This window comes from Lithobates pipiens, unplaced genomic scaffold (genome assembly GCF_037356315.1).
Source record: "Lithobates pipiens isolate NorthernLeopardFrog02 unplaced genomic scaffold, aLitPip1_a1.2 Scaffold_3, whole genome shotgun sequence".
NCBI lineage: Eukaryota > Metazoa > Chordata > Amphibia > Anura > Ranidae > Lithobates > Lithobates pipiens.
This window is the reverse complement of record NW_027507790.1, coordinates 221,121,235-221,135,307: the sequence shown is the minus strand read 5'-3', so window position 1 is coordinate 221,135,307 and position 14,073 is coordinate 221,121,235.

The window sequence follows — 14,073 nt, the reverse complement described above, 5'->3', positions numbered from 1 at the left end:
GAAATCAGTAGTGCAGCATTATTTGTTGCAACTTTCACTGCAATACTCACCCCCTCCCTCTGGCACCGCTCCCCACAAAACATAGCACTCTGCAATCCAATGTTGGTCCTCTTCTGGCTCGAATGAAGCCTGGTGTCATTTAACCCACTTCCTGTGAGTGCAGGGCTTCATGGACACCCCCTGGGGGAGCATCCCCATGGCCCCTGGTACTGAAAATAGAATGATGCAGGAAACGGTGCTGATGTTATCCTATCAGCGATGGTTTCTGTGTCACTGATGAATGCCAATGCCATAGAAGAACTGAAGTGAAAGAGGAACCTGCATGTCACCAGATTGGTCTGAAGTCACCTGAAACAATATAAGTATAAAAAAAATGTACAAATACATGTAAGGGGGCTCTAGGGCAGTGGTCTCCAAACTGTGGCCCTTTGTTCACCATTATCTGTCCCTTTGGGCAGTATTCCATCAACTGACTTCAATGGTGGGGCACCATTCCCCTTATTGACACCATCATTGGGGCACTATTCTTCCTACTGATACCGACAATGGGGCACTATTACACTTATTAAAACTAATGATGAGGCACTGATGGTGTGGCATTTTCTACTCCCCCTGGCCATAGCCTGACCCAAATCCTAAAGGGCAGTAAACTGGTTTGAAGACCCCTGCTCTCAGGTATTAAGGGGAGCTGGCTTTGGGCTTTAAAATGATTTATCATTAGTCATTTCAATGAATTTTTTTATCCAATTTATAATCACTATAAATATATTTCTTCTTTAGATATTACTAATGGTATACTATTCTAAAGAAAACATTTCAGAAAGCAGTTGACAATAATAGCTAGATTTTACAATCCACTTTTCATTTGCCTTGCTGGTTCTGTTCTAAAAATGCAATACCTATACATTCATCTTATAGAACAAAGATTTCCACTGGAATCAATGTAAAGCCTACAAGAGTGGTTCCCCCTGAGAGATGCATCCATTAAAGGGATACACAAACATTCTCACCTCTTTGGTGCTGGAGAATTGTGTCCTGTATGTATGACTTTTTACGTTTATGTCACAAAAAATAACATTTTAAACATATGCAGGTACATCTCTGCAATACATTCACATGTGTCTGTATTTTATCTCTTTAACTATTCTGTAAGTACAGAAAAATACATTTTGCTTTGCCAAAAATGCACTGAGCTCCTAATTTCATCTTGGACGCTAACAATGCATAGGATTTTTTCTTTGGACTAAAGTTTACAAGAGTTTCAGAAAAAAAACCTTACATTTTAAAATAAGGGTCAGTGCTTTGCAGCCTCACCAGTGCCCATCAATGCAGCCTGATCTATGCCCATCTGTAGCCTCTAATATGCCCATTATTGCAGTCTGTTTAGTGCCCATCTGCAGCCTCTAACATGCCCATCTGCAGCCTCTAACATGCCCATCATTGCAGCTTGTTTAGTGGCCATCTGCAGACTCTAATGTGCCCATCATTGCAGCCTGTTTAGTGGCCATCTGCAGACTCTAATGTGCCCATTATTGCAGCCTATTTAGTGCCCACCGCAAGCCTATAGCATGCCCATCATTGCAGCCTGTTTAGTACACATCTACAATTATATTGGTAGCAACGTTTTCTAAGGAGGGTCAGCTTGTTTTACCCTGAGCTGTCTTTCATTGTAGCTTTCATTGTAGCGCTGAGCATCTATCCTACTCAGTCCATTCCTCATGCTGTCTTCACTTCTCAAAATGTCTCCAACATATTGCAGAGGGTTTATTCTCACTGATACTGTAGCAGTTTTATTCCATTGCTGCCAAATGGCAATTTTACATATTTCAGAGTAATCATCTTGGAAAGAGAAGGGTTTCTCTGTCTTTCATCACTCTTGATGATACATTACTGTGATTTGAAGAAGCAATAAGCTGAGCCCATCGAAGGGAAGTTTGTAGATGATTGCAGCCGTGCCAGTGCTGGATGGCACAGATCCGCAATCTCCTGTGTATCCGCCACTCTTTCACTCACAGTCCCGCATAACAGTGGTCCAATGCCGGGCCAGGGGGGCAGGACTGTGTGTGACTGAGCGCCGGAATACACAGAAGATTGCGGCTGTGTGTAATCCAGAGGCGCTCATCCCCTCCTTCTACTCTGAGGCAGCAGGGAGTGGCGTATAACACACACACATGATTTCCCCCTGATTTTCATGGGGGAAGTGCGTGTTATATGCCAATAAATATGGTAGTTGGTAAGGTTAGATAAAGACAACAGTCCTTCCAGTTTAACCTGTGTGGGTGTGTGCGTAGATAATCATTTCCTATATCCCTGTATAATGTGTTAGTTGGGATGCACGGCCATCTTTTAAATTATCAATAATTCCTGCTGACACCACGAGAGAGCTCCACATCCTTATCGCCCTGACAGTGAAAAACCCCCTAAGGTTAAACTGCTTCTCCTCCAATCTCATTGTGTGGCCACGTGTCCTCTTACACCCCCTGAGACTGAATATTTTCATACTTATGCTGGGATCACTATTGAGATATTTGTATACGGCTATCATATCTCCTCTCAAGCATCTCTTCTCCAGGGAGAATAAATGTAGTGCTTGTAGTCATTCCTCGTAATGGAGGTCCTCCAGTCCACATATGAATTGTGTTTCCCTTCTTTGGACTCTCTCCAGGTCCAGCACATCCTTCCTGAGGATTGGTGACCGGAACTGGATGGAATACTCCAGATGTGCCATACCTGGAGTTTTATAAAGTGGCAGGATTATCGTTTTATCTCTGGAGTAAATCACATTTTAATGCATGCTAATAATCTACTGGATTTGCTTGCTGCAACTTGCCATTGCATGCTTTTGATTAGTTTTCTACTAGGACCCCCATATCCTTCTCCACCCTGGAATCCCCCAGAGGTTCACCCCCTAGTGAGTAACTTGCGTTTATATTTTTAACCCCCAAGTGCATTACCTTACATTACCTTTCTCTTCTCCATGGAGAATAAATGTAGTGCTTGTAGTCGTTCCTCGTAATTGATGTCCTCCAGCCCCCATATTAAATTTGTTGCCCTTCTCTGGACTCTCTCCAACTCCAGCACATCCTTCCTGAGGATTGTTGACCAGAAGTGGACAGAATACTCCAGATGTGGCCTAACTAGAGTTTTATAAAGTGGCAGGATTATAGTTTTATCTCTGGAGTAAATCCCATGCTAATATTCTGCTGGCTTTGCTTGCTGTAGCTTGGCATTGCAGGCCATTGCTCAGTTTGTCTTCTACTAGGACCTCCAGATATTCCTCCATCCAGGAATACCCCAGAGGTTCTCCCCCTAGTGAGTAACTTGCATTTATATTTTTAACCCCCAAGTGCATTACCTTACATTGTTCAATGTTAAACCTCATTTGCCATCTAGTTGCCCACTCCATTCATTTATGCGGGTCCTCTTGTAAGGTTTCTATATCCAGTTTCTATATCCTGCTCTGATGTTATTGCCCTACTTATTTCTGTGTCGTCAGCAAACGCTGAGATTGAGCTATTTATCCTATCCTCTATATCATTTATAAATAAATAAAACAGAATTGGTCCCATGCCAGAGCCTTTGGGTACCCCACTAATCACTCTAGACCATTCTGAGTTATTAGAATTACGTTATTTATTACCACCCTTTGGACACATTCCTGTAGCCAGTTTTCTATCCAAGAAAAAACCCTATGGTCCATACCCACCACAGACCTCAGTTTATACATTAAGCATTTGTTACAGCTCTGCCCAGTTGCTAAACTACTGAATCCCTCCCAGTGTCTTCATTCCCACCACATAGAAAGTAATTGTTCTGTAGTCCAATATAAGAACTGGGAGGGCTAATTTAAACTCCTTGATATAACTTGGGCAAAGAGCGTGGACAAAGGACTGCTTTGAGTTTCTGACAAGATGAGCAGAATATTTTTTCCATTATTAAACGGACATAATTAAAAGACTTCCAGCTGTATATTTAAAAGGGCAAAAGAGAGCAAATGAGAAAAGTCCATTATTAGAGGTTATATAGAGAATTTTCATGGTTGCGCTCCAAGGGGTTAATTTACAAAAGGCAAATGTACTTAGTAAATTACGTTTCTTTTTAATGCCTCTCTAAATTTCCATGTTTGTGACATTGCTAATGTATTTTTTTCATGTAGATGTAGAATTTACAAAGGATGGAATTACTTTTTTGTTAATAGTTGAAGGATGGAATTACTTAATGAATGTAGCATAATTGAAATTACAGCACACATTTTTGAAATATGAAGCTGAACTTACTGAAATAGAATTCTTTAAAAACCATCTCAAGTAGTCTGCTAAAAGCTTGAAGGCAAGGAAGATCATATTGCTATGTAATGCTGAATAGCGTATTACCAATTAAAATAGACCAATAATGTATATTAGCTTACCAATGTTTTAATTGACCTCAACTCTTTTACACAAGTATTTGAAAGAAAGAACCACTGAAAAGAGGAACAATACTATATTTTATCTAGGGAACAAAGATATATCTTACAAAAAAAAAACACTTAACACCCTTTTAAAGCCACCTTCAATGCTGTTTCCAGGGTGGCACTTGGTGTATTCCCCAATTCTGAATTCTTGATGGCTATAATTTAGCTGTATCAATTTATATGGTTACTAAAGTGTATTATTATATAGCACCATAAATATAGATAATGTTGTTGAGTCAAATGTACTGTCAACAATTCTGGTGCACTTTTAATTCATTAGAACTGAATCTGAAGCATATGTGACTATAATTAAAGGGGTATGTCCACCTTAGCTTTATGTTTTGGTATGGTGATTCACATCATTTTGGGATGTTGATGTGGGTACTCTATGAGCCTCTTTAGGGTATATTATCACCGCAACTTCATTGATTGCACATATTCTGTGTTTGCACCAGTAAGGCCTCATTCACACTGCACGCCCATTTTAACCACTTGCTTACTGGGCACTTAAACTCCCCTCCTGCCTAGACCAATTTTCAGCTTTCAGCGCTGATGCACTTTGAATGACAATTGCGCGGGCATACAACACTGTACCCAAATGAAATTTTTATCATTTTTTTCCCACGAATAGAGCTTTCTTTTGGTGGTATTTAATTACAACTGGGAGTTTTATTTTTTGCTAAACAAACAAAAAAAGATGCAAAAAAAAAAAATCATGTTTAATAGTTTGTTATAAAATTTTGCAAACAGGTCATTTTTCTCCTTCATTGAAGTGCGCTGATGAGGCGGCACTGATAGGCTGCACTGGTGGGCACTGATACGCTGCATTGGTGGGCACTGATAGGCTGCACTGGTGGGCACTGATAGGTATAGTTAAGGCGGCACTAATAGGCACAGATAAGGTGGCACCGATAGGCACAGATAAGGCAGTACTGATGGGCACAGATAAGGCGGCACTGATGGGCAAAGATGGGCACAGATAAGATGGCACGGATGGGTGGCACGGATGGGTGGCACGGATCGGTGGCACTAAGGGGCACTGATAGGTACCACTGATAGATGGGACTGATGGGCACTGATAGGTGGCACTGATAGGTGGCTCTGATAGGTGGCACTGCTGAGCACTGATGGGCGGCACTGATGGGCACTGATAGATGACACTGATGGGCACTAATATGTGGCACTGGGGTGCAGCACCGTTGTTGAGGCAGATTGTGGGCACTGATGGGTGGCATTGTGGACACTGCTGGGTGGCACTATGGGCACTGCTGGGTGGCACTATGGGCACTGCTGAGTGGCACTGACGGGGTGCACTTATTTTTTAATGAGGTGGCACTGGCAGGGGGCAGGTGGGCACTGGCAGGGCTGGCCGTGATCAGGACTGATGTCCCGTTCACGGCCGCTGGTGATCGGCTCTTTTTTTTCTCCTCGCACTGTCAGCGCGAGGAGGAATAATAGCCGATTACCAGCTCTGTTGTATCACATGATCAGCTGTCATTGGCTGACAGCTGATCACGTGGTTAGGGGTCAGGATCGACTCCTTGCTCGAATCCGTGATCAGGCGAGTCTCATAGACTCGCCGATCACAGAGCGCGCCGCGCAGGCCGCTCATGCACGGGACGACGTCAATAGATGTAGTCCCGGCAAAGGAGGTCCGCGCTGTAGCCGTCATTTGGCTATAGCGCGGATCTCTAGTGGTTAAAGGCGTGACACACAGGCTTTTAGAGAAGGTTAGATGCAGGGGCTTTTAGGGGCAGAAATCTGAACACACCAAAATCGCATTCAGGAGAGAAACGTTTGGGCGGAAAAACTTTCCAACATACTTAAACTCTTGTACGCGCACCTAAACACTTGCTTGAGCATTTGAGCATTTATTCATTTCAATGGTCAAAATAAATTAAAGTGATTGTAAAGTCTCATTTTAAAAAATAAATAAAATAACAAACATGTTATACTTACCTTCTCTGTGCAGTTGGTTTTGCACAGAGCAGCCCGAATCCTCCTCTTCTCAGGTCCCTCTTTGCTGCTCCTGGCCCCTCCCTCCTATCGAATGCCCCCAAATCTGCAGCTTTCTAAGGGAGCACCTGAGCCTAGTCACAGCTCCTTGTATCCATTTAGATATGGACCCCCGACCCAGCCCAGAACCAGCCTTGCCCCCTCTCTCCCCTGATTGGCTGACTGATTTTGATTGACAGTCGAATGAGCCAATGGCGTCACTGCTGTGTTTCAGCCAATCAGGAGGAGTGTCCTGAATGGCTTAGACATTCATGGACATCGCTGGACAGAGAGGGGATTCAGGCAAGTAATTAGGGGGTGCTCGGGAAGCTGCTACACACAGAGTTTTTTTTTTATCTTAATGCATAAAATGCATTCAGATTAAAAACCTTCTGCCTTTTCAAGTCCTTTAATATTCTGGCCAATGAAATGAATAAACACCCAAACACTTCACACGCCTGAACATGTCTAAACATGCCTAAACGCATTTGAAAAACACAGCTTTAGGCTAGGTTTCCACTAGTGCGACTTGTCATGCGACTTGAAGGGGACTGCAAAGGTGCATGACAAGTCGTACTCTATGATTTCCAATGAGTAACATTCATATCTATGTGACTTCAAGTCGCAGGCACTTCGAAGTAGTCCCTGTACTACTTTGGTCCCACTTTGATGCAACTTGATTTCCATAGACCTCAAGACTACACCAGACATTGTTTCAAGTTGCATCAAAATCATGGCAAAAATTTCAGAAAAATTGCGCAACTTTCAGGTCGCAATATTAGAAGGCTAGCCTTAGGTGTGATTTTAACACTGAATTTTTCCTGTCAGGAACAAAGGATTCAGAAGAGCCTAGTGTCCATAATGCCTAATTTATTGTACTTAAGATGGGCATACACCAGTAGGTTTTTTAATGAACATTTGTACAAAAATTCTCAGTACATTAGATGGCTTGACGAATGTCCTTAAAAAGTAATTCAAAATTGTGTTTGTTTTTAACATTGGAATTTGGAATAAATGTAATTTCCCAAACAAAAACCACTTTCACTGTGTGAGAAAAATTTCCCATCCTGCTTCTTCAAATTTTTTCATCACTGCTGTTGAAAATTAACATCAATTTGCCCCCAATAATTAATTGAAAAATGAAAAATTTCAAACTACTACTAAATTACTACTACTGAGCTAAATTTCTACTGTGTGTGGCCAGCTTTACTTACAGTGCCTTGAAAAAGTATTCATACCTCTTGAAATGTTCAAGATTTTGTCATGTTACAACCAAAAACATAAATATGTTTTACTGAGGGTTTATGTGATAGACCAACATAAAGTGGCACATAATTGTGAAGTTGAATGAAAATAATAAATAGTTTTCAAAATTGTTTACAAATAAATATCTGAAAAGTGTGGCGTGCATTTGTATTCAGCCCCCCTTTACTCTGATACCCCTAACTAAAATCTAGTGGAACCAATTGCCTTCAAAAGTCACCTAATTAGTAAATAGAGTCCACCTGTGTGTAATTTAATCTCAGTATAAATACAGCTGTTCTGTGAAGACCTCAGGGGTTTGTTAGAAAACCTTAAGGCTAGGTTCACATTGCTGCGATGCGGGAACGCCGCGAATCCGCGGCGTTTTCCCGCATCGCATACCTCCCGCCGGCAGTTCACACTGCCCTATGCGGACGGCTGGGGGTGTCAATGTTATGTTAATGACACCCCCAGATCCGTCGGCATATCGCAGTGCGATCTGCCGACTCGCACAGGAATCGGATCGCATGGTGTGAACCCCCATGCGATCCGATTCCGTTGCGGACCCAAAAAAGGGTCCCGTGCGAGTTTGCTGCGGGACCGCTGCGAGTTCAGCCATACTATCTGTATGGCTGAACTCGCAGCGCTATGGAGATCGGATGTGATTTGCTGTGCGAATCACATCCGGTTCTCCCCCCGCAGCGGTGTGAACCCAGCCTTATGAACAAACAGAATCATAAAGGCCAAGGAACACACCAGACAGGTCAGGGATAAAGTTGTGGAGAAGTTTAAAGCAGGGTTAGTTTATAGAAAAATATGAAAGTGTGAAAAGCAAGGTATGGCGCTACCTCAAAAAATGCTAGGAAAAATGAATAATGTGATCAACTATCAAGATGAAAAAAATCAAGTGTTTCATGAACCTTAAACCCCTAAATCATATACCGTGGAAAATGTCTTAATGAATGTTACACAAATCAGAAAAAATTCAATCACCGTGAAAAAGAAAGTGATAAAAAAAAAAATAGTCCTCAAATTAATACAAGTGATGATCCACCTCAAAACCGTGTGTAAGAGTTGGTGGCACTCACCACTTGAACACTGGAAACCCCTAAAGGAATGATGAGTTCCCTGTTACCAGCGGTAAGAGGGATGATGGTTCCTTATCTTGAGATAACTTTTAGGCATTCATGCTTGGAAAAAACATATGGGACATAACATAGGAAGAATCATAGCGTGATATGCTGAATACCAGGGATAAATGCAGGTAGATGACAATGCCCACTCAAATTAGAAAGTGCTATGTGCTAGCACCAACATTACCAGCTTAAGGTACCTCTGCATGCCGTCCTGACGGCCACAGCCTGCATTTCAAAAACAGGGGATGTGGAACCAACAAGCCCGGAAATTATGTCAGCAAGGGACAGACAAGCAGCCTCTATGCATTTCGTGATGTACACGTCATCAGGAAGCTATAAAAAAATTATCCCAAGCTTTGAACATCAACGGGCCAGGCAAGGAGAGCATTAATCAGAGAAGCAGCCAAGAGGTCCATGGTAACTTTGGAGAAGCTGCACAGCTCAGGTGGGAGAATCTGTCAACAGGACAATTATTAGTCGTACATTGCACAAATCTGGCCTTTAAGGAATAGTGACAGGAAGAAAGCCATTGTTGAAAAAAAAACATAAGAAGTCCCGTTTGCAGTTTGTGAGAAGCCATGTGGGGGACACAGCAAACATGTGGAAGAAGGTACTCTGGTCAGATGAGACCAAAATTGAACTTTTTGGCCTAAAAGCTAAACGCTATGTATGGTGGAAAACTAACACTGCACATCACCCTGATCACACCATCCCCACCATGAAACATGTTGGTGGGAGCATAATGTGGGGATGCTTTTCTTCAGCAGTAACAGGGAAGGCTGTTCAGAGTTCATGGGAAGATGGATGGAGCCAAATACAGGGCAATCTTAGAATAAAACCTGTTAAAGTCTGCAAAAGACTTGAGACTGGGGCGGAGGTTCACCTTCCAGCAGGACAATGACCCTAAACACATGGTTTGGTTTAAATCAAAGCATATTCATGTTAGAATAGCCCAGTCAAAGTCCAGACCTAAATCCAATTGAGAATCTGTGGCAAGACTTGAAAATTGCTGTTCACAGACGCTCTCCATCCAATCTGACAGAGCTTGAGCTATTTTGCAAAGAAGAATGGGCAAAAATGTCACTCTCTGGATGTGCAAAGCTGGTAGAGACATCCCCAAAAAGACTTGCAGCTGTAATTGCAGTGAAAGGTGGTTCTACAAAGTATTGACTCAGGGGGGTTGAATACAAATGCACGCCACACTTTTCACATATTTATTTGTAAAAAATTTTGAAAACCATTTATAATTTTCCTTCCACTTCACAATTATGTGCCACTTCGTGTTGGTTTATCACATATAATCCCAATAAAATACATTTACTTTTTCGGTTGTATCATGAAAAAATTTGGAAAATTTCAAGGGTTATGAATACTTTTTCAAGGCACTGTATGTTCACTAATGATCAATAATCAAACTATTGGAGTAACATAATGTATATATTGTTTGCGTTATGAGAAGACATTTCATCTCCTATATGCAACGCAGAACTGATAGCTTTAATAATCGGGACAATGCACAGAACATCAGCACAGAGCTAATGATGAACGTATTTAAAGTGGTTGTGTCCAAGGGGATTGATAAGTGGGAGGTCATCTCATTGAAAAACAGGTCAGTGATTGAATGAAAAACATTAGCAATATTGGTATTTTTGCTTCTGTATAATGAGACATTTTAAGCAGTTTTAGGTGTGTCAGTGTGTTAAGTGTATTTCTGTGCATATAGAATGAAAGATATAATTTTGTTACGTAAGTATCATTCATATTACTTCATAGTCATATCCCCCTTGAGGAATTCTTTGTTATAAACGTTATTGTTGAATACTACATTATTATAATTTCTGGGAAATTAGTGCTTGAATTTCTTATTTCTTTTATTGTTAATAACATAAGATTCCTGGTTGCATCACTGATTGTTACTATAATTGAGTAACAGTAATAATATGCTATATGTAATTTTAGGTATGTAACCGCCAGGTATACAACTCCCACGACCACTACAACATCATTGCTATTGTGAACAGTAGACCCACGGAAAGTAATTGTTATCAACATGTGGGCAACATAACTTCAGGCAAGCAGTTAAGAGGATACTTTGCTAACTGCTTGTATATTGAAGGCCTTAAAGAGGAAATCAACCCTTGTGGGTTTTACTTCCTCTTTGTTCGCCTGCAAAGTAAAAGCATAACGTCCTAGTATAGAATGCCTACTATCCAATTACGTGGCACTTTACAGCCACTTTAAGTATAGGGGATACAGAAAAGAAGATTTACTTCCACTGTGCTGGACCCAGCCCTGCAGAATCCTCTCCCCCATGCTCCAGAGGTCTTGACATCATCCACACCAAACAAGGGTACAAAGCCCTGCCATTGGGCATGATGACGCCGAGGCACAGTCCATCGCTGGAGCATAGGAGGACTTACACTGTAAAATTGCAATCATTTCACTGTATTGGCTGTGAATATGTCCTATAGAAGCACGTTTTAAATTGGTCTTTAAAATGGATATACATAATAAATGTTAAATTTGAACTAACTTTTGGGTTTGTCTACAGCTGTTGCCTTAAAAATCTGTCTTTTGATTTCTTTTTTGATGAATGTGCTGATAATGTGGGATGTGGCACCTCTCCACTATAAGATTCTCACTATTCGATATTTCCCAGAATAAATCAGAGGAGCCTCATAACACTATAAATAACTAATCCTGGGCTTTGCGTTTTTAATCACACTGGTCACACAACAACTGTTTGTGTGACTATAAAAGCCAATAAGAGCTGAAAATACAAACCACGTTGCTGAAAATACCAATTGTTATATTAAATGACACATTATAGCTCTGTGAACTGAGCCTAATGACTGGATCAGATGAGTCCATTACTGGTCATTACAGGCGATATTTTCCACTTATTCATCATTCTCTAGAGAAATGGAGGCCAATCTTCCTTCATACTCCGTCCCCGAGAAGGTCTCCCTGTAGGACTGCGTTCTCATTTGCCAGAAGTAAATATGAGGGCAAGGTCTGGCTGCAAAGAACACTTTTTTTTTTCCTGAGTAAATCGAAGTGGTTGTAGGTCCCTAATGACAAGAAGTGACTTTGTTCTATCTGTTTATTTTACACATATATGTGACCTCCAGAGATATATCATTCCAGAGCGCAGTTGAGGACCAATAAAAGTTCTGTCCTTTCATCCTTTGCACATCGGTGTCACCTCCATAAAACACACATATTCCACTTTACTGGACCTGACGCAGGATGGGGTACGGTGAGCACAGTAAATAGTATAACGCAATTTACAGAGGGAGACATAAGTGTCGCCATCACCTTCATTGTGTTCATGTCTCCTGCTGATCTTCTGTCTTATGGACCCCGTTTACCTTTTGGAGTGTAGTGTTATTTTGTGTGCTTCATATAGTGCTGCTGATTATGCACTAGAAAAGCCTGAGTTTTTTTCCTTTTAATCGTTTATTATATTTCAATAGTGTGTCATTATTGAAGCTTGTTTTATTTTATTTCTGGTCACATACAGTTAGGTCCATATAGATTTGGACACATGCACAATTTTCATACTTTGGCTCTGTATGCCAGCAGAATAAAATTAAAACAAACCAATTCAAATTAATTTGAAGTGCAGACTTTCAGCTTTCATTCAAGGGTTGAACATAAATTTCAAGTACAAATTTTAGGAACTGCAACCATTTTTATATACAGTCCTCCCATTTTCAGGGGCTCCAATGTAACTGGACAAATGAATATAATCATAAATAAAATGTTCATTATTAATATTTTGTTGAGAATCCTTTACTGGCAATGACTACCTGAAGTCTGGAACCCATGGACATTACCAAAGACTGGGTTTCCTCCTCTCTCTTTGAACGCATGAATGTAGGTTCACAGCAATAGATTCCAAATGCAAATACCACGCTTAGAATCAACTCCAGACCTTTTGCCTGCTTAATTAATGACAAAATAACAAAGGAGTAGTACTAGCCCACACCTGGCCATGAAATAGTTAGCTTTTTATTCAATTGTCCAATTACTTTCAGTCCCTTAAAAAAAGAGGGGTGGCTATTCTTAAGAGCTGGTATCCCTAAACCATTCCTCCGATTTGGATATACATAACCTCAAATAAAACCCGAGAGTGTGCACTTTCAGCCCATATCCATCATATAACTATAGCTTCAATATGCTTTGATAAATACCTGAAAAAACTAAATTGTGCCTGTGTCCAACTATATATGGACCAAAATGGTATAATTCCCCCAAGGGGTTTTTTAGCAGCTAAATATTCCAACCAAGAAGATTAATTTTAATTTTAATAAAATATTTATTCCAGCAAAATCAGTTTCAAAATTTCAGTGGAGTTAAATGGAGTTCTGGCAAATGTACACACTTCATGTTCCGTTGCAGCTAACAAATATCACACAGTACAACTGTCCGTAGACAATACATTACAAAATTGATAGCCACATGAACGCCCCAACACGTTTCAGTCGTAGTCTTCTTCAGGGGGATTTTTCGCTACTCTCTGATGCTTTGCCAGGCTCTAACTGAAGCTGTCTTAAGTTGTATTTTGTTTCTGGGTCTTTCTGCCTTTATTTTTGCCTTCAGCATGTGAAATGCATGCTTGATTGGGTTGAGATCAGGTGACTGACTCAGCCGTTGCAGAATATTCCACTTCTTTTCCTTCAAAAGCACTTGAATTGCTTTTGCAGTGTGTTTTGGATCATTGTCCATCTGTACTGTGAAGCATCATTCCAATCAAATTTGCTGCATTTAGCTGAATCTGGGCTGACAGTATGGGCTTATTTACTAAAGAAAAATCCACTTTGCACTGCAAGTGCACTTTGAAGTGCACTCAAAGTGCACTTGGAAGTAATGTCGCTGTAGATCCGAGGGGAACATGCAAGGAAAATAAAAAACAGCACTTTAGCTTGCACATGATTGGATGATAAAATCAGCAGAGCTTCCATTCATTTTAGATCTACCCCTTGGATTTAGAACGACTGCACTACTAAGTGCACAAAGTGGATTTACCTTTTCGTAAATAACGGCCAATATCTCTAAACACTGCAGAATTCATCCTGCTGCTTCTGTCTTCTGTCACATCATCAATAAACATCAATGACCCAGTACCACTGGAAGCCATGCATGCACATGCCATCACACTGCATGTTCCACCGTGTTTTACAGATTATATTGTATGCTTTGGATGATGAGCTGTTCCAAGCCGCTTTTTTCTACCCGTCATTC